General features: G+C 40.4%; 1 long non-coding RNA gene and 1 pseudogene across 1 annotated transcript; both read right to left on the bottom strand.

Moving 5' to 3' along the window:
- LOC107640808 lies at positions 549-3,444 on the bottom strand (annotated as a pseudogene).
- LOC110262938 lies at positions 3,541-3,761 on the bottom strand. The gene is made up of 2 exons (XR_002347951.1): positions 3,723-3,761; positions 3,541-3,608 (listed from the first exon to the last, which is right to left on the bottom strand). It is a non-coding gene; the product is annotated as an uncharacterized LOC110262938 (long non-coding RNA).

The raw sequence follows: 22,537 nt of genomic DNA, 5'->3' as shown, positions 1-22,537 counted from the left end.
AGGTTCAGAGCCTGGTCTGTAAGGATGCACCATAGTAGAACGGCCATGTCCGCAGTGAAGGAGGATTCGTGAGTGCTCGGGAAGACGTTTGCCCATACGCGAGCCTCCAAGGTAAGTGCTGAAGCCGAAATTCCCTTAGGGCGGGTATGATGGTATCCGTAGATCCAACGGCTGCCAGGTAGTGCGATAACACTGAGAACAGCGTCCCAGTCAAATTGGTACATCTGGCGCTTAAGTGCGGCTTCTTGAAAGGCATCCAGTCCTTCTGGAACAGGGGGAAGACTTAGAACTTTTTGAATGGCCTCTTCTGTAATCACTACAAGAAAAACACCCATTCAGGTACACTTGAAAAGTGTAGCCAAAAGTGAAAAAAATGATGCCTTAGGCTATAGCTACGCTTTTTGGGCTACGACTATGCTTTTTGGGGTGATTCCTATTCGAATAATTATACTAAATATTTTCTTTATATAATAAAAATTATCTCTAACCAAAATATATCTATAATATTGATCCAAAAGTACTAGAATGAAGTTAACTGTAAAAATTCATACATCTCAAATATACTTTTCACTATTATTTAAGCAACAGAAAATTCATACATCTCAAATATACTCTTCACTACTTTAGGACAGCGGCGCTAGAGTTAAGCAACAGAAAATTTAAGAACATTAAAAAATTAATGAACAACCTACAACCAGAGCCACAGCATGGCATGCACAACCTGGTAGAGTGTATAGACACCAACAAAGTTAAGAGACAATAAAACTTACATCATCAGAGAGCTTCATGTTTTTAGTGTGTATACGAAGAACTTCAAGTCGGCCAATTTCATCAGGAACACCATATCAATTTCCCTATCAAATCTACCGAACCTTCTCAATGCTGGGTCAATGCTATTTGGGCGATTGGTAGCTCCAATAACGATAACATGAGCACGAGATTTCAATCCATCCATAAGACTCAAAAGCTGTGAAACAATCCTCCTTTCAACTTCACCATGTGTCTTCTCCCTCTTGGGTGCAATAGAATCAATTTCATCAATGAAGATGATGGATGGTGCATTCTTTTCAGCCTCTTCAAATGCTTTCCTCAGATTGCTTTCACTCTCTCCTGCCAGTTTGGACATAATCTCCGGTCCATTTATACAAAAGAAGAAAGCTCCCGTTTCATTAGCAATAGCTCTTGCTATCAGTGTCTTCCCGGAACCAGGAGGTCCATAAAGTAGAATACCTTTGGGTGGTTTCACTCCAATCGACTTAAAGAGTTGTGGATGCCTCAAGGGAAGCTCTACCAACTCACGAATTTGTGCCATTTGTTTCCTGACTCCACCCACATCATCATATCCAACTTCATCCAGCCTCTCTTCATCCTCTCTTTTCAAAGGCTCCCCCTCACAGAAGATTTTAGTATCTGGAGCAACCACACAGTACTCCCCAGGATCAGTTTCAATAACCTTAAACTCCACACTTCTCATCCCTCCACGGACAAGAAATATATCTCCTTTTCTGACAGGACGATAAGCTTCCAAGAAGTAAGCTGCAAAATTTACATTAAAAAGTTATAATATTTTACAAGCACCAAAATAATCATATTCCACATGTAATATCAATGTCGTCCAAGAAACTGAAGATTGTAGATTCTATATATACTACTAAGTCAGTTTGGCATGCATTCAAATCAATTCAATTCAATCAAATATCAAGAAAGGTGACAATCAATCATACGAAGCTTGACAAGCCAAGACTACTATCTCTCCAAATAATAATAATAATAATAATAGCTTGCTATAATTATAACACAAGCAATGTGAATGTGAAAAACACACGTCATGTATAGCCTATTCAAAACAAGAAGTTGTAACTTGTAAGGACTTTGAAGAGAGGTAAGAAATTTTGCAAAACACCCTGACAATCAGTAACGAAGTCTTATAACATTAATAGAAATACTCAAATTAAAGTACTCATCACTAAGAGCAAGCTCATAAAACAAGTCAAATTAAGTAGCTAGCCCTAAACCCGCAACTTAAGAGAAGCTCAAGGTAGAAACTCACATTTCAAGAAAGCATCAAACAGATTGCCAATGACACTTTCAATGGTATCATCAATAGGCAGAATGTGCACACGTTTCCCATACTTCACATCAGGGCACTGGTGCACGGACACAACATCTCCAAGACGAACCCGCAAATTCGACCTCACAACTTTATTCATCCTGATCTTGGGCTCTTCACAGGTGTCATCAGCAAGAGCTATGCAAACAGTATCCCTCCTTTTCTTGCCCTGCAAACATATACAAATAAAAAACCCAATCTGACTTAGAAGTTGCAACACAAAGAACAAATATAAGAGATAAATTAATTAAAACTTTAAGACATTCTGATAGTTGTACTCCAAACTCGAAATGCTTTCATTAGATACAAATAAATAACATTTTAAATTTAATCCAACTCTATTTGCAACCATGTCAATCAATCATGATCTTCTTCTTAGTATACATGGCCTAGTACTCCACAATATAAAATTCAAAATCTCACAACACCATCTGTTAAGAAAGAACAAAACAAAAACAGCACCCCAGTAAGAGACTCTAAAAAAAGAGTACTTTTTTGTGGGGAATTGAATAAATCAATTAAGAGCTAAGACACAGCAAGAGGAAGGTAAGTAAGAAGATAGAGGAGGGTAAGAAAGTGACCTTGATGAGGATAGTGTCACCACGGAAGAGCTGGAGCAGTGAGAAGTTATAATCTAACTTCAAAATAGACAACAAAGGTTAATTCTAAATATGGAGCAGATGCTGGTGGTGCTGGGTGAGCAGTGAGAAGCAGTTAGAAGATGATGGCAACAGAAAAATCACGCAGTATAGAAATCATAGTAACAACCTAAATAAAAAATCATAGTTAAAAAAAATATGGAAAAAGAAAAATAACAAGAACATGAATCAACTAATAGAATCAACCAACAGAATAGAATCACATTAATAACAAGTTAACTACAATAATTAAAAAAGAAAACTTAAGTAATAACAACATAAATTAGAGATGGATAGCACTCAAGATATAAGCAGAAAGACAGCAAATCAGAAATCTATGGGAATCTGCAGGCTATGTTTATAGAAATGGATAGCACTCAAGATATAAGCATAAACCTTCTAACCTTGTCCCAATTGAAACTATTTGTGCTGACCTAACTTAGAATTTTAGGAACATGAAGCACAAATCAAAACACATGGAATTAGTTAACAGATAGAGTGAAGAGGAGGTACCTGTCACAAATTTGAACCTATTCCATCATGGATAAAAGCAAATAACTCAGCCTCACTAAATGGAAGTAGAAAGAGGGAATTTGGATGCACAAAGTATACCTTGCTATAGTACCGCTTCAGCAACATTTCCTTTGCCACCCCGCACATGCCACAAAAATAGAGTAAATTTGACATGACCTGCATATGTTACCAAAATCATAAGAAAGAAGTAACATTTACTTTTACAAGACAACATAGTGTTTTAGGGATAGAAAAAGAAGCTTGTTGCACAACCACTCAGTCCAAGATGGTTCTTTGCATAGAGGTGAAACAAGTATCAAACCAAGTACACGTTGTCTATACTTCATCTATTGTAAACAGTAAACACATAAAAACATTAAAAAAATTGAACGATCCATCATTGAAACTCTAATGTAATTTAAAAAGGGGAGAGGCTGCATAGCACCAACATAATAACTTACAGCAAATAAGGTAAGAATGTAAGCCTCGGCAGCTACTCCTATGCACATTACTGCACTAAGACTGCAGACAAAAAGAATGTTGGGGTCAGATTGCCTTCTCAAAACGAACAACTGCCAATATTCAAAGCCTAATGGAAATTGGTGTAAACTAATTTTCTTTATATCATTAAATATAAACTAATATTTTAAGCTTGAACTTACTCACCCAAAAAAGTTGAGAACCTCGGCTATTTGATCTGCTAGGTTGTCAACAGAAAGAATTGGATAATCTGGAACAATCTCAGGAGCTCCCAACTGCAACAACTCTTGAACAAAGTACAAGATGATAAGAAAGCAAGAACTTAAAATATTATCAATGAAGGAATTTATAACAGTGATGAGATATATACATCAAGTAACAATAATCAAAACCCCTAATCAGAAGTTCCAATCATCAAAATCCCTAATCAGAACAATAATTATTTATCTGACCTTGAGCAGAGGTCAAAAATAGTGCAATTGTTATTATACCTTGCAAAGATAGTGCATCAGTGTCATCTTATTGTTAGAAGCACAAGTGTCAGTAAGCTTTAAAAGACTATCCAATTTAAATCCAATTGCAGATCCTGCATAAATTAAAAAATAAATAGTAATCCATAAACTGTTAGGACCAGTCTTCACTGTTTCAAATAAAGTCAACACAAGTACACACACACATTAATATAAAACTATAAGCTTCACACACTATAAGTCCAAAGTATCTGGCACATGAGTTATAATATTTATCTATTCTATAGTATGGAAACCCTTAACCTAAAACAAAGAAACCAAATTGCACATGTCAAGCTCAGAATAGCACTAAAATTCGAAGCAACTGTGCTTCATTACAATATCATATGAATTAATATACAAAAGATACCAAAACATCACCTTCCACTTTTACTTGACAACTAAATATTTTCTATTCTGGTAATATTTTTATAAATTTGATTATACAAAGTGAACACCAACCTGTCAATATCAGTATAACACTAAAACTTCTTCTGCCTCACTTTAGCATCCTGCATATACATATACGTATGAAATCACAAATAAAATTTAAAATAAGCAATAAATAGGAAAAAAAGGGTATTCAAGTTGAAGAATTTAGAGGGGAGAAGGTGCGTACGGAAACCGGGTTACAAACAAAACTAAAAATTAGCATCCAAAACACCTTAAGTACTTTCAGGCCCCCATCTTTCTTAAAAAGCTTTCGAAGAAACAACTTGACAAGAAATATGTTGAAAAGCAGGCTGTAATATACAATACTAATTGATTTTTCCTATTAACACAAGTGATCTAATAAAAAAACAGACTTAGTTCCAAAAATTTTAAAAACATCAAGTCATTGTAAAAAGTCAAAAAGGATGTTGAAAGGCTTACTCCAAGAAGTATTCCCATATCTAATGTCATAGCCGAAACAGTCCCACCCTGCAAGTAGCAAAGTGCAATAGAACTCATTCGAATTTCAGGTGAAATTACATGAGAAAGCTACCAGGATATTTTCACCTTCCAAATAAGTTGCTAATCCACTAACAAGTAACAACCTTCTCTTTTGCATATTGCCCCAAACAAATTTGAAATTCTTTTCTATCACAAAAATAATTTCAGTAAATACCCTATTCAGTTGACCACTTTCTGTGATCTAATGACAGCCAGCCAGTCCAAACCTATGTGATCTAAAATAATAATGACATTGATATGCTAAACCTAGAAATCAAGGAGGCAGTGAGCGCCATGAAATTGCATTGCCTTTTAAAACAATTAATTCGAAAAGCTAAAAGAAGCTAGTAAAGTGATGCAAATATCAGTCGACAGATAAGATAGTAATATAACCAGAACAGGGTCTCAACTTCTATACTCTGCTAATTAAATAATAAAAATCGTTGGGCATAGCAACAAAACAAGCCATGCCAAGGTATCTGGCACACTAATGCAGAAGCGAAGCTTACTCCCCATATCTATGTAGTTCATCTCCGGATTTACCTATCAGCATTTGGCATCCTATGCCTCCATCGTCTTCTAGACCTCCCTAACAGTAGCCTGTGGATTTCTCGTCCAGAGACAGCAGTAGAAGCTTGCGACTCTCCTTAAACATGCTGGGTTGCAGAAAAAAATTTGTTTCTTCCTTAACACAGCACCTAGTGATTAAAGCAATAAATTTAGCCATATACTCAACCATTCAAAAAAATGCTCATTATCAGATTGCACAAGCAGCAGCAAATTCAAAGGTGAAAGGAACCAGAATGCGCAGAGGTAAGAAGAACGAGTAGACGCGGATGGAAATAAATAAATAGTATGCATTTTCATCAACAATACATGGCTAGTTCATCAATTCACATTTCACAATTGCATATAAACCAGATTATTATACCAAACCCCCAAATTAAAAATCCTAAAATTGGAACTCTAAACCACCCAAATTTCAGAACCAAACAGAAATCTATAGAATACCTTCTTGACGATGTCAGCGCAGAGAGGACGAGCTGAGTGCAGAGATGACGATGGTGAGGGTGCAGCTGACGATCAATGCAGGAGGGCGCATGTGACGGTGAGTGGCGAAGTCGTGAGTGGTGCGGAGATCAGTGCAGGAGGGTTCACGACGGTGGTATGGGTGGCACGCGACGATCAGAGCAGGAGGGTTCACGATGGTGTGAGCTTCACGATCTTCACGACGGTGTGGCGCTGAGTGGTGAGTGGGGACTGGGGTGCGATAATCTTCGCGACGGTGAGGCTTCACGCTCTTCGCGCGGTGCAGGAGGCAGGGTTTCCTTCTCGCGGTGCAGGAGTGCAGTAGGGTTTTCTTCTCTACTGGGAGGGTGACTTCAATTCTGAGCTTTGGAGGGAATGAAAATTTTCACCAAGTGTTAGCTTACAATGTGTGCTTTTCACCGGGAAAAAGTTAAGAGGAGAGGGAAAAAATTTACTAAGTGTCTAATTTTTTGCTCTAAACACATTAGGCATCACTTTTAAAACGCACCCAAAACTTAATAAATAGGCTACTCTCTAAAAGCGTCTCCTTTGATATGAAAAGTGAATCTATAGATATCAACCTACGGCTATGCTTTATAAGTGATTTCTAAAATACCTAAGGCTACACTTTTTAAATGATGCCACAATTGTGTATCCTTTTCTCATTTAAAAAGGCAACACGGAGAAAAGTGAATAGGCTACGCTTTTCAAATGTAGCTTAAAAAAAGTGTAGCTGAATGAGTATTTTTTTTGTAGTGAATGGGGACTTACTTCTGACGGACGTAGACAGATTGCAGGGTTGGTAAGTGGTAGTTGGAGTAGAACTCGACTACCCAAGAAAGATTGACCTGCCTTGGCTGTCTTTGTATGAAACCCCATTGTCTTCGGGCAATCTGTGGCTCAACAAATGTAGCAATGTGGTTTGGGAGGAGAAGAAGGTATTCGTTGTTGTAACTTCTTTCAGCCAGGATGGGGAATATCTGCTCACAATAGCGATTGGGAAACCGCGCAGTGTCCTTTGCTGGGAAGGCTTTTTCTTTATCATCAACCTTTATAATTCTCTTAATTTTCTTTGTTGAGGGCTTGACTGCGGTGGAAGAAGGCTCTGCCACTAATGCTCTCTTCGTTCTTCTCCTTGCTGTTGATTTGGGAATGGCTTTCTCTTTTCCTTTCTTGGTGGCCATCTTGAAAAAGGGAAGGGAAAGTAAATTAAGTTTACAGAGATAGAGCAAGGAAGAGAACAGAAAAGGATGGTTATAAATGCACATTAAAAGGTAAATGAAGTTAACACACGCTCATGAGTACATGTGAAAACTCATTAATGGAAAATAGCTAGCGCATATGATGACAAGTGAATGCAAGGTGTTTTTTGGCATGCCGGCAAAGGGCATGAGTAGCATAGATCAAACATCACTCGTAATAAACCATCACGTTTGTATTGACAATTAATTTTAATTAATAAAATAGTAAAGGGAAATTGTGAAAAGCAAGCATTGAATATTAGAGTTAATGCCATATGGGCTTTTTCACAAACACATAGCATGCATGTAGAAGAGGCTCTTGAAAATAAGAATTGGAACATGCAAGTAATCCCTTAAAAAGCAATGTATAATTGTCAAATAAATTTACAACAATCCACAAGCATATAATAATAAATAATGACTCACACAAATTGAGAACACCAAGTAAAAAGGAAAAAGAAAGAAAAAGAGAATAGGAATAATGATGGTAAAAAGAAAAGAAAAGAAGATAACATATAAAAATAAGAAGAAAAATAGAAAAGTAAGGAGAGAAGAAAAAGAAAAACCTTGTTAATGGAGGTGAGAGAGAGAGAAAGTGTAAAAAGTGAGAAAGAAGGAAGAAGGGAGGAAGGGAGGAAGGGAGGGAGAAGAAATAAGGAGGGAAAAGAGAAAATAGGATTTGGGGAGAAATAGATATGATAATTGGCAAATTAGGAAAACTGTGCGGCGCAATCGACGCGGTCCCGTGGGGCACGCAGTCGCGCGACTTGCGCTTAAACTCAATGATGCGGTCGCGACGGTCACGCGGTCGCGTGACCCGTCTTAGGCTAATGGCGCGAGGGTAGCCTCGCACTCGCACAACTCTCTATTCAAAATCATATTAGTGCCAAATTTTGGGTGACGCGATCGCATGGGGCATGCGATCGCGTGAGTGGTCAATTAGTGGGATACGACGCGGTCGCGTGGGGCACGCGATCGCGTGAGAGGGACTGTGCGTCCAGCACCAGTCCAGCATCACTCTAGCACAACTTTCGGCTGTGCACCCTTGTTACGTCGAAATTCAGGTCACGCGGCCGCATGGAGCACGCGGTCGCGTGGTAGGCCATTATTCCCATATGACGCGATCGCGTCAGTGACGCGGTCGCGTGGGACGGTTTGTGCCATTGGCATGCCTCCAGCCCTGCTCCTGCGTAACTCTCTGTTCATATTATTATTGTCTCCCAGCTCCTTGCGACGCGGACGCGTCAACGAGGCGGTCGCGTCGCGTGGTGATTTTTTTTTAATTAAAAATATGTGAATGCAGATGAACGAAATGTACTAATGAAGAGAAGAGTTATTGAATAAGAAAATTAAAAATAAGGAAAAGAACGATCATACCATGGTGGGTTGTCTCCCACCTATCACTTTTCTTTAACGTCCGTAAGTTGGACGCTCCACTAGCTCAGTCTTCGGCTATGTCGGGATCTTTCAAGAGGAAGATCTCGAGCTCCTTGTTCTTCTTCAGCTTCTCGCTATGGTACAGCTTTAGACGATGTCCATTAGCTTTGATAAGTTCAGAGCTTGAAGGATGGCTTAGGTGATAAACTCCGTACGGTTCGGCCTTCTCTACTCTGTATGGACATTCCCATCTCGATCTCAACTTGCCTGGCATGAGCCTCAGTCGAGACTTGTAAAGGAGGACTAAGTCCCCAGGTTGGAACTCTTTCCTCTTGATGTGTTGATCATGTACAGCCTTCATCTTCTCCTTGTATAGTCTTGAGTTCTCATAAGCTTCTAGGTGAAGGCTTTCCAGTTCCTGCAGTTGTAACTTCCTTTCAGCTTCGGCTCTCTCAATTCCCATGTTGCATTCTTTTACTGCCCAAAAGGCTTTATGTTCTATTTCAACAGGGAGATGACAAGCTTTTCCATAAACTAAGCAGAAATGACTCATCCCAATGGGTGTTTTATATGCTGTTCTGTATGCCCAGAGTGCATCTTGTAGCCTGGTGCTCCAGTCTCTTTTATGAGGTTTGACTATCTTCTGCAAGATATGCTTTATCTCTCTATTTGACACCTCGGCTTGCCCATTAGTCTGAGGATGGTAGGCTGTTGCAACTTTATGAATTATCCCATGCTTCTTTATTAGTCCTGTTAGTCTCCTGTTACAAAAATGGGTGCCTTGATCACTCACGATTGCTCGTGGTGGTCCAAAGCGACAAATAATATGGTTTCTCACAAAGGAAACAACAGTGTTAGCATCATCAGTGTGGGTAGGAATTACTTCCACCCATTTGGAAACGTAATCCATAGCTAACAATATATAGAAATAACCATTAGAATTTGGAAATGGACCCATGAAGTCAATGCCCCAAACATAAAAAATTTCACAGAAAAGCATAATCTGTTGAGGCATCTCATCCCTCCTGGATATATTAACAAATTTCTGGCACGGAAAACAAGATCTACAAAATTCAGCAGTGTTCGTAAAAAGAGTAGGCCACCAGAATCCACAGTCTAAGATTTTTCTAGTAGTTCTTTGAGTGCCAAAATGTCCTCCACTCTCAGATGAGTGGTAGGCCTCTAAGATGGACTGGAATTCTGATTGAGGCACACACCGTCTAATTACCTGGTCAGCTCCACATCTCCATAAATATGGATTATCCCATATATAATATTTAGACTCGCTTTTCAGCTTGTCCCTTTGATGCTTAGAAAAATTTGGAGGAAAGTTGCGGCTAACTAGATAATTAGCTACAGGTGCATACCAAGGGACTATCGCAGATACTGCTTGCAGGTTATCAAATAGAAAATTATCAGCTATAGGAGTGGAGTCATCTGTAATGTGCTCAAGACGACTTAAGTGGTCTGCTACTAGATTCTGGTTACCACTCCTATCCTTAATTTCTAAATCAAATTCTTGTAATAGTAGTATCCAACGTATAAGCCTTGGTTTGGACTCCTTTTTAGATAATAAATACTTTAGAGCTGCGTGGTCTGAATACACTACTACTTTAGTACCAAATAAATAGGCTCGGAATTTATCCAGAGCAAAAACAATAGCAAGAATCTCTTTCTCAGTAGTAGTGTAATTCGACTGAGCGGTATCCAAAGTTTTAGACGCGTAAGCAATAACAAAAGGATCCTTACCTTCACGTTGAGCCAGTGCTGCTCCTACTGCATGGTTGGAAGCATCACATATTATTTCAAATGGTTGGCTCCAGTCTGGTCCTCTCACAATTGGAGCTTGAGTCAGTGCAGCCTTCAGCTTATCAAACGCGTGTTTGCAATTTTCACTGAACTCGAACTCAATATCTTTCTGTAGTAGCCTGGATAAGGGAAGTGCTACCTTACTGAAGTCCTTAATGAACCTCCTATAAAAACCTGCATGGCCAAGGAAAGAACGGACCTCCCTCACAGAAGAGGGGTAAGGCAAACTAGAAATAACATCCATCTTTGCTGGATCTACAAAAATGCCAGTATTAGACACAACATGTCCTAGTACAATCCCTTGTTTAACCATAAAGTGGCTTTTCTTAAAATTTAATATCAGGTTTGTACTGACACATCTATCTAATACTCTAGATAATCCATCTAAGCAAAGGCTAAAGAAATCGCCATAAACACTAAAATCATCCATAAAAACTTCCATACAGTCCTCAATAAGATCAGAGAAAAGACTCATCATGCACCTTTGGAAAGTAGCGGGTGCATTGCACAAGCCAAAGGGCATTTTCTTGTAAGCATAAATCCCAAAAGGACATGTAAAAGTGGTCTTTTCCTGATCCTCAGGAGCTATATGAATCTGGAAATAACCTGTGTAACCATCTAGAAAACAATAATGCGATTTACCTGACAGGCGATCCAGCATTTGATCAATGAATGGGAGAGGATAGTGATCCTTACGGGTTGCTTGGTTAAGGCGTCTGTAGTCAATGCAGACCCTCCAGGCGTTCTGAACTCTGGTTATCAGGAGCTCTCTATGCTCATTCTTCACTGCAGTGACTCCAGACTTATTTGGTACCACTTGTACTGGGCTTACCCATTCACTGTCTGAGATGGGATAGATGATATCTACCTCTAGTAGTCTGGTCACTTCCTTTTTGACAACCTCTAGGATAGTGGGGTTCAGTTTTCTCTGGGGTTGACGGACAGCTCTTGCTCCCTCTTCTAAAAATATTTTATGCTCACAGACTTGAGGGTTTATGCCTACTATATCTGCGAAACTCCAACCAATTGCCTTCTTGTGCCTCCTCAGCACACCAAGTAGCTGCTCTTCCTGTTGAGAAGTGAGTTCCCTTGCAATGATAACCGAAAACTTCTGTCCGTCTTCAAGGTAAGCATATTTGAGGTGTGGGGGAAGGGGTTTTAATTCTAACTTCTGATCATGTTCAGTCTCTGGGTTGTCTGGAGCTGGTAACAGTGGTAAGGCACTGTCATTGTCCTCTGAGAGTGTCCCCACACTTGGACCTTGTCCTGTGTGCTTCTCTTCAAATTCCTCCTGATGGACTTCAGCCCCAGTTTCATCTATGATGTCACACTTGAGGATAGAATGATCTTCTGGAGGATGCTTTATAACTCCATTCAGATTGAAGGTTACTACTCTGCCATCTATTTCAAAAGAGTATGTTCCTGAAAAGCATCTAATTTAAACTTTGAGGTCTTTAGGAATGGTCTTCCGAGTAGGATTGATGATGGCTTGTCTGAGTCATTTTGGGGCATTTCCAGGATATAAAAATCAGTGGGGAACGTGAGTCCCTTAATGCCTACTAGTACATCTTCAGCAACTCCAACCACTATAATAATGCTTTTATCTGCTAACACAAAATGAGCTGCCGACCTTTTTAAGGGAGGGAGCCTCAAAACATCATATATAGACAAAGGCATTACACTTACACATGCTCCTAAATCACACATGCATTCAGAAATTATCACACCACCAATAGTACAATTAACTATACAAGGACCTGGGTCACTACACTTTTCAGGTAAACTTCCCATTAAAGCAGATATGGAACTTCCTAAAGGAATAGTTTCTAATTCATTAATTTTATCCTTATGTATACATAAATCTTTTAGAAACTTTGCATATTTAGGTACCTGTTGAATAACATCAAAAAGGGGAACAGTTACCTCAACCTTTTTGAATATCTCTACCATTTTTGGATCAGGTTCCAGCTGTTTCCTGGGCTTCCTTGCAAGTTGTGAAAATGGAATAGGAGTGGTGTCTTCTGCAGTGTCTGCGCCTTTTAATGCTTCCTCCTGTGGTTGCACTTCTTCTTCAGCTATGTCCTGTATGTCCTCTTCCTCTTCAACATCTTCTATTTCCACTACCTCTTCAGCTGAGGCGTGTTCTGGTGGGCTTGGCTCCTCCTGGTTCCTCTCCTGCAGTGTGGTTCTGGACCTTAGGGTGATGGCATTAATACCACCCTTGGGATTGGGTAATGGTTGAGAGGGAATTCCACTGGAGCTCGAAGGTTGGTTATTGGAGTTGGTCATTGATCCAATCTGGGAGACAAGAGCTTGTAAAGTAGCGTTCAGACCATTTAGAGTGGTATTAATATTATTTTCCATGGTCTGCTGTCTCCGATCCATAGATTGTAGTAAGTCATCATTAGCAGATGAAGAAGGATAGGTAAGTTGAGAGGTCTGTTGTAGGGTATTCTGTGGTCTTGGGATTGCCTTAGGTGAGGTGCTCTGTAAGGCTGATTCTAATTCTGCTGCCTGTTGTTGTTGTTATTCCACCTCTGATTTCCCTGATTATCTTTGCCTTCTCTGTTGTTGTTGTCCCTCTAATTCTGGTTAGAATTGTCTTGCCATCCGTGGTTGTAATTGCCACCTTGATTGTACCCTTGGTTGGGGTGGTCATAGAAGTTATGTGTGGCTGCCACGGTGTTGTCTTCATGCTGGAGCTGCAAACATTCATCAGTATAATGGCTATAATCAGTGTAGATTCCGCAAACTCTCTGTGGGACTAACTGTTGGTTTTGCTGTGGTGGAGAAGGTTGAGCTTGCTGAACTTGTTGTTGATTCAATTGCATCTGCTTCAGCAAGTTGGTCATTTCACAGATACTCTGAGTTAAAGCAGCAGTCTCTCTGCTAGAAGATACTTCTGCAACAGCTTTTGAACGGCCTTGTTTCTGCCTGTGATTCCTAGTAGATTCAGCTAAGTCACTGATTAATTGCCATGCCTCATCAGTGGTCTTGTACTTTTTCATAGACCCATTGCTAGCACTTTCCAATGTGGTCCTATCTTGGGGCCTCATTCCCTGTGTGACATAACTGAGTAACACCATCTTGTCAATCATATAGTGGGGGCAAGCTTCCAGAAGATTATTGAAGCGCTCCCAGTACTCATAAAGAGTTTTGGATTCATCCTGAACAATCATGGAAATATCTTTCCTCAGTTTATCAGTAACTTCAGCTGGAAAGAACTTTTCCAAGAATTCTCTTCTCAGTGTATCCCAGTTGGATACAATTGTGGCTGGTTGAGTGTAGTACCACTCTCTTGCCTTCCCCTCAAGAGAAAACAAGAAAGATTTCAGCAAAATTGAAGTTTCATCTGCACCATCACGCTTGACAGTAGAACAGGCTGCCTAAAAATCTCTCAGGTGCCTGATAGGCTCTTGAGCAGGTAAGCCATGAAACTTGGGCATCAAATTGAGCAGTGCGGTCCTTATTTCAAAGTCTGTAGCCACTGTTAGGTGATGCACTTGAAATGATTGCATTGTAAAATCAGGGGCTCCAGCCTCCTGGATAGTAACTCTCCTGGCTGCTGCCATGTTACCTGCACGTAAAACAACCAAATCAGTAGAACGGGGGCTGGTTTCTTTCTCAGGTGATGTTTCAGATCCGCCCTCAGAGAGGACTAACCGACACCGAGCTTGCCTTATTCGTGAAATAGTTCTTTCAATCTCAGGATCGAATATTAGCAAGTTTAGATCAGGAAGCGAACGTGTCATCTAACGAAAGAAACAAGCAGCTCATAGTAGCAAGATTAAAGAAAATGCAAACAAATAAATTCCAATTAAAAACTTTAGCACTCTATTGCAACTCCCCGGCAACGGAGCCAAAAATTGATGCAGGCGGAAATTGGCGAGTTAAGAATGATTATAAAATATGCGTTGCAAGTATAGTTCTCAACTAACCAGAAATCCGCTTTATCAATTTAAAAAGGGTGTCATAGAAATTAAAATAAAAATACTGGGAGTATGAGTCCCAGGTCATCTCCCAACGAGTTGCAGAAAAGTGTGCTATTTTATTAATCAGATGTTTTCAAAAAGGTTTGAGTTGAATGGCAGAAAATTAAATTAGAGAATTTATATAAATTTAAATAAAAGCCTTGATTGGGAGTTGATTAGTTGGAAGCCCTATTCTTGTTGCAGTACTCTCAAGATTAATTGATAATTGGGGATTATTCTGTTTAGTTGTCCCTCACTAAGTAAGGGAAAGTTAAACAAGTTAGAATGCTATTTCTATCCACAAGTTTCAATCCGCTCTGGGGAGGATTGGTGTTAGTGACTAGAGAGCAATCCAACAATAAACCCAACTACAATCTCTCTCTTGAGCATCCCAACTTCAAGGGTTTCTTTCAATCAACTCCCCATCAAGTTAGAGGACTACTCGCTCATTGTAAATGTAAAATTCATAACATAAGATCAAAAGATTAATCAAAAATAAAAGTGATTCTTGTATTAATAAATGCTAAAATAATCCAATAGTAAAATTAAGTAAATTAAGGAACATGGAAGAGTAAGAGACAAGTAAAGAAAACGAACTAGACTGTCGAAGTCTTGATGAGGCAATAACTCTTCTCAATATCCCAATGCAAAAACAATGAACATAACAAATCCTAAAAACTATGAATGTGTAGAGAGAAAACCTAGAGGAGAGGAAAACTAGATCTAAAAACTAAAACTATGTGGAATGATTGTTGTTGTTGGTTTCTGCATGTTCTCTGGCTCTAGTCTGCTTTTTTGGGCCGAAAACCGGGTAAAAATAGGGCCCGAAATCGCCCCCAGCGATTCTGCAGATTATGCAGATCGCGCATGTCACGCGGTCGCGTCATCCATGCGGCCGCGTCATTCGGCTTTCTGCTTTGCCACGGTCGCGTCATCCATGCGGCCGCGTCACTCGTGCTATTCCATGCCGCGCGGTCGCGTCATCCATGCGGCCGCGTCACTGCAATTTCCTCTTCTTCGCGTGGTCGCGTCATCCATGCGACCGCGTCACTTCTCGCTAGTCATCTCCTCAATTTCTTATGTTTCTCCTATTTTTTCAAGCTTCCTCTCCAATCTCCAACTCATTCATGCGCTGTAAAGCCTGAAACACTTAACACACAGATCACGGCATTGATGAGCGGATATTTTATACGCTTTTTGGAGTTAATTTCATATAGTTTTTAATATGTTTTAGCTAGTTTTTAGTTTATTTTCATTAGTTTTTAAGATAAATTCATATTTATGGATTTTACTATGAGTTGTGTGTTTTTCTGTAATTTTAGGTATTTTTCTGGCTGAAATTGAAGGAGCTGAGCAAAAATCTGATTCAGGCTGAAAAAGGACTGCTGATGCTGTTGGATTCTGACCTCCCTGCACTCAAAGTGGATTTTCTGGAACTACAGAACTCGAAATGACGTGTTTCCAATTGCGTTGGAAAGTAGACATCCAGGGCTTTCCAGCAATATATAATAGTCCATACTTTGCTCAAGGATAGACGACGTAAACTGGCGTTCAACACCAGTTCTCTGCCCAATTCTGGCGTCCAGCGCCAGAAAAGGATTAAAAGCTGGAGTTCAACGCCAGAAATGGATCCAAACCTGGCGTTGAATGCCCAAAACAGCCTTATACACGTGAATTGCTTAAGTCTCAGCCCCAGCACACACCAAGTGGGCCCCAGAAGTGGATCTCTGCACCATCTATCAGAGTTTACTCATTTTCTGTAAACCTAGGCCACTAGTTTAGTATTTAAACAACTTTTAGAGACTTATTTTGGACCTCATGACATTTTAGATCTAAACTTTGTACTCTTTGATGGCATGAGTCTCTAAACTCCATTGTTGGGGGTGAGGAGCTCTGCTGTGTCTCGATGAATTAATGCAGGTACTTCTATTTTCTATTCAAACATGCGTGTTCCTATCTAAGATATCCATTCGCGCCTAACTATGGAGAAGGTGATGATCAGTGACACTCATCACCTTCCTCAATCCATGAACGTGTGTCTGACAATCACCTCCGTTCTACATCAGATTGAATGAATATCTCTTAGATTCCTTAATCAGAATCTCCGTGGTATAAGCTAGATTGATGGCGGCATTCATGAGAATCCGGAAAGTCTAAACCTTGTCTGTGGTATTCCGAGTAGGATTCAATGATCGAATGACTGTGACGAGCTTCAAACTCGCAAGTGCTGGGCGTTAGTGACAGACGCAAAAGGACGAAGAATCCTATTCCAGTATGATCGAGAACCGACAGATGATTAGCCGTGCTGTGACAGAGCATGTGAGCATATTCTTCACTGAGAGGATGGGATGTAGCCATTGATGACGGTGAACCCCTACATACAGTTAATCTTTTTCAAAAAAATCATCATATCCTTTTCAAAACTTCCTAACCACTTTCTCTCTCCTCAGTTTTTCGAAATTCTTCACTCAATTTTTTTATTTATTTTATTTTAATTTGTTTCATTTTTGAAATAAATAAATAAATAAAAATATTTTCTCTATTTTACATCATCTCCCTTTCTCCATCATGGACATAAGCGGAAATGAACAGTCCAGGAGGACTCTGGGGTCATATTCTAACCCCTCTACTGCTTCATATGGGAGTAGTATCTGCATACCCTCTATTGGAGTCAGTAGCTTTGAGTTGAATCCTCAACTCATTATCATGGTGCAGCAAAATTGCCAGTATTCCGGTCTTCCACAGGAAGAACCTACAGAGTTTCTGGCACAGTTTTTACAAATTGCTGACACAGTACATGATAAGGAAATAGATCAGGATGTCTACAGACTATTACTGTTTCCATTTGCTGTGAAAGATCAAGCTAAGAGGTGGTTAAATAACCAACCTAAGGCCAGCATAAGGACATGGAAACAGCTGACAGAAAAATTCCTGAATCAATACTTTCCCCCAAAACGGATGACACAGCTAAGGCTGGACATCCAAGGCTTTAAACAAGGATATAATGAATCTCTTTATGATGCCTGGGAGAGATACAGAGAGATGCTAAGAAAATGCCCCTCTGAAATGTTTTCAGAGTGGGTTCAGTTAGACATCTTCTATTATGGGCTTGCAGAAAGAACTCAGATGTCTTTGGATTACTCAGCTGGTGGATCTATCCACATAAGAAAGACAATTGAAGAAGCCCAAGAGCTCATTGATACAGTTGCCAGGAATCAGCATCTGTACCTAAGCAGTGACCCTCCATGAAAGAAGAGGTCAAAACAGCAACTGCTGAACTCAGTCCTGTAAAACAAGCTGCTGAATTCAATCAGCAATTGGACTTTCTAACAAAGCAGTTAGCCGAATTCAAAGATAGACTACAAGAGACAAGGATGGCTAATATACATATGGACGAACAGTTTAAGCAAACAAAGCAGCAGCTGTCAAGGCAAATAGCAGAAGAATGCCAAACAGTTCAACTAAGAAGTGGGAAAACATTAAATACCCCATCTCAAGGCAGCAAAAAGCTAAGAAATGAGCAAACCACCCGAAATTCACCTGAGGACAGTAAGAGCCCAGGGAAAAGTAATTCTGGAACTAAAACGCCAGAAAATTGGTGGAAGGCTGGCGCTGAACGCCCAAACCATGCTCAGGACTGGTGTTCAACGCCAGAAACAAGGCAGGACTGGCGTTCAACGCCAGAAATGGGCAAGAATTTGGCGTTGAATGCCCAAAATGGGCAAGACCTGGCGCTGAATGCCCAAAATGGGCACAGTTCTGGCGTTCAGACACCAGGAACAGACAATGAGTTGGCATCTCACGTCACTCCATCTTCTAACTCTGGCACTCAATTGCCAGTGAGGGATCAGACACACACAAATGCTGATAACAACCCCTCTAAAAAAGCTTCTTCAACCACTTCTGTAGGCAGTAAATCTACAACAACTAAGGTTGAAGAATATAAAGCCAAGATACCTTATCCTCAAAAACTCCAGAAAGAGGAGCAGGATAAGCAATTTGCTCGCTTTGTAGATTATCTTAGGACTCTTGAAATAAAGATTCCATTTGCAGAAGCACTTGAGCAAATACCTTCTTATGCCAAGTTCATGAAAGAGATCTCGAGTCATAAAAAGGATTGGAGAGAAACAGAAAGAGTTCTCCTCACTGAAGAATGCAGTGCAGTTATTCTGAAGAGCTTTCCTGAAAAGCTTAAAGACCCTGGGAGTTTTCTGATACCATGCATATTAGAAGGTAATTGCACCAAGACAGCTTTATGCGATCTTGGGGCAAGCATCAACCTAATACCTGCATCCACTATCAGAAAGCTTGGCTTAACTGAAGAAGTTAAACCAACCCGGATATGTCTCCAACTTGCTGATGGTTCCACTAAATACCCATCAGGCGTGATTGAGGACATGATTGTCAGAGTTGGGCCATTCGCCTTTCCCACTGACTTTGTTGTGCTGGAAATGGAGGAGCACAAGAGTGCTACTCTCATTCTAGGAAGACCCTTCCTAGCAACTGGACGATCCCTCATTGACGTCCAACAGGGGGAAATAACCCAGAGAGTCAATGATGATGAGTTTAAGTTGAATGCTGTCAAGGCCATGCAGCATTCAGACACATCAAAAGACTGCATGAAAGTTGATCTCATTGACTCCTTGGTAGAAGAGATCAACATGGCTGAGAGTCTCGAATCAGAGTTGGAAGACGTCTTTAAAGATGTTCAGCCTGATTTGGAGGATTCAGAGGACATGAAAGAGCCTCTGAACTTTCTTCTGAAAGAGGAACAACCTCCTAAACCCGAGCTCAAGCCATTACCACCATCCTTGAAATATGCATTTCTGGGAGAAGGTGACACTTTTCCAGTGATCATAAGCTCTGCTTTAAATTCACAGGAAGAGGAGGCACTTATTCAAGTGCTAAGGACACACAAGACAGCTCTTGGGTGGTCCATAGGTGACCTTAAGGGCATAAGCCCAGCTAGATGCATGCACAAAATCTTATTGGAGGATAATGACAAACCAGTGGTTCAACCACAGAGGCGGCTAAATCCAGCCATGAAGGAAGTGGTGCAGAAAGAGGTCACCAAATTACTGGAGGCTGGGATTATTTATCCTATTTCTGATAGCCCCTGGGTGAGCCCTGTACAAGTCGTCCCAAAAAAGGGAGGCATGACAGTGATTCATAATGAAAAAAATGAACTAGTTCCTACAAGAACAGTTACAGGGTGGCGCATGTGTATTGACTATAGAAGGCTCAATACAGTCACCAGAAAGGATCATTTTCCTTTACCATTCATAGACCAGATGCTAGAAAGACTAGCAGGTCATGATTATTACTGCTTTTTGGACGGCTACTCAGGCTATAACCAGATTGCAGTAGATCCTCAGGATCAAGAGAAAACAGCATTCACATGACCATCTGGAGTGTTTGCTTATAGAAGGATGCCATTTGGGTTATGTAATGCGCCTGCAACCTTCCAGATATGCATGCTCTCTATTTTCTCTGATATGGTGGAAAAATTTCTGGAAGTCTTCATGGATGACTTCTCAGTATATGGAGACTCATTCAGCTCCTGTCTTGATCACCTGAAACTTATTCTGAAAAGATGCCAAGAGACCAACCTAGTTTTAAACTGGGAAAAGTGTCACTTCATGGTGACTGAAGGGATTGTTCTTGGGTATAAAATTTCAAACAAGGGAATAGAGGTGGATCAAGCAAAAATAGAGGTAATTGAAAAATTACCACCACCTGCCAATGTTAAGGCAATTAGAAGCTTTCTGGGGCATGCAGGATTCTATAGGAGGTTTATAAAGGATTTTTCAAAAATCGCAAAACCTCTAAGCAATCTGCTAGCTGCTAACACGCCATTTGTGTTTGACACAGAGTGCCTGCAGGCGTTTGAAATGCTGAAAGCTAAGCTGGTCACAGCACCAGTCATTTCTGCACCAGACTGGACGTTACCATTTGAGCTAATGTGTGATGCCAGTGATCACACCATTGGTGCAGTATTGGGACAGAGGCATGACAAGCTTCTGCATGTCATTTATTATGCTAGTCGCATTTTAAATGATGCCCAAAAAAATTACACAACCACAGAAAAAGAATTACTTGCAGTGGTTTACGCCATTGACAAGTTCAGATCATACTTAGTAGGATCAAAAGTGATTGTGTATACTGATCATGCTGGTCTTAAATATCTATTCACAAAGCAGGATTCAAAACCAAGGCTCATCAGATGGGTGTTGCTTCTGCAAGAGTTTGATATAGAAATAAGAGACAGAAAAGGGACAGAGAACCAAGTGGCTGATCATCTGTCCCGGATAGAGCCAGTAGAAGGGACGCCCCTCCCCTCTCTTGAGATCTCTGAAGCTTTTCCGGATGAGCATTTATTTGCCATTCAGGAAACACCATGGTTTGCCGATATTGCAAACTATAAAGCTGCAAGGTTCATACCCAAGGAGTACAACAGGATACAAAAGAAGAAATTAATTACTGATGCAAAGTACTACTTGTGGGATGAACCTTATCTCTTTAAGAGATGTGCAGACGGAATAATTTGTAGGTGTGTGCCTAGAGAAGAAGCACAGTGGATCCTGTGGCATTGCCATGGATCTCAATATGGAGGCCATTTCGGAGGTGAGCGAACAGCCACCAAGGTCCTCCAATGTGGCTTCTATTGGCCCACACTCTATAAAGATTCCCGAGAGTTTGTACGTAACTGTGACAGTTGCCAAAGAGCTGGTAATCTGCCTCATGGTTACGCCATGCCTCAACAAGGAATCTTGGAAATTGAGTTGTTTGACGTATGGGGAATTGACTTCATGGGACCTTTCCCACCATCATACTCAAACACTTATATTCTGGTGGCAGTGGATTATGTATCAAAATGGGTTGAGGCTATTGCCACACCCACTAATGATACTAAGACAGTGCTGAAGTTCCTCCAGAAACATATCTTTAGCAGGTTTGGTGTCCCTAGAGTACTAATCAGTGATGGGGGCACCCACTTCTGTAATAAACAGCTTTACTCTGCCATGGTTCGGTATGGGATTCGCCACAAGGTGGCTACTCCATATCATCCATAAACTAATGGGCAAGCTGAAGTCTCTAACAGAGAATTAAAGAGAATTCTAGAACGGACAGTAAATACCCGTAGATAGGATTGGGCACGGAGCTTGGATGATGCTCTGTGGGCTTACAGAACAGCATTTAAGACCCCTATAGGGACCTCTCCATACCAACTGGTGTATGGTAAGGCATGTCACTTGCCCGTGGAACTGGAACATAAAGCCTATTGGGCAACCAGATTCCTAAACTTTGATGCCAAATTAGCAGGAGAAAAGAGATTGCTCCAGCTAAATGAGCTAGAGGAATTCAGATTCACAGCCTTCGAAAATGCCAAGCTTTATAAAGAGAAATAAAAAAAATGGCATGACAGAAAGCTGTCATCTAGAATCTTTGAACCAGGACAGAAGGTTCTGTTGTTTAACTCTAGACTCAGGCTATTCCCCGGGAAACTGAAATCCCGGTGGAGAGGACCATACGTGATTACAAGTGTATCACCATACGGTTATGTGGAGCTTCAAGATATTGATTCTGATAAGAAGTTCATTGTTAATGGACAGAGAATCAAGCACTATCTTGAAGGCAACATTGAGCAAGAGTGCTCAAGGCTGAAGCTAGATAAAAGCTCAGCAAGGTCCAGCTAAAGACAATAAAGAAGCGCTTGCTGGGAGGCAACCCAGCCATGGGGCAACAATCCTCTAAGCATTTTGCCCTATTTTTATTTTTTATTTTTATTTGTTTATATAAAGTTAACTGACACTAAGGTGAAGAATCATTTAAGTCTACAGAGTTACAGAAGGATTCGACACACAAAACAGAGAAAAAGAGCTCACTGGCAAGAAAACGCCAGTAATGGTAGCAATCTGGGTGTTCA

The sequence above is a fragment of the Arachis ipaensis genome, chromosome B05 (genome assembly GCF_000816755.2).
Source record: "Arachis ipaensis cultivar K30076 chromosome B05, Araip1.1, whole genome shotgun sequence".
In the NCBI taxonomy this organism is placed as follows: Eukaryota; Viridiplantae; Streptophyta; class Magnoliopsida; order Fabales; family Fabaceae; genus Arachis; species Arachis ipaensis.
This window is presented reverse-complemented; position numbering and strand designations above follow the sequence as displayed.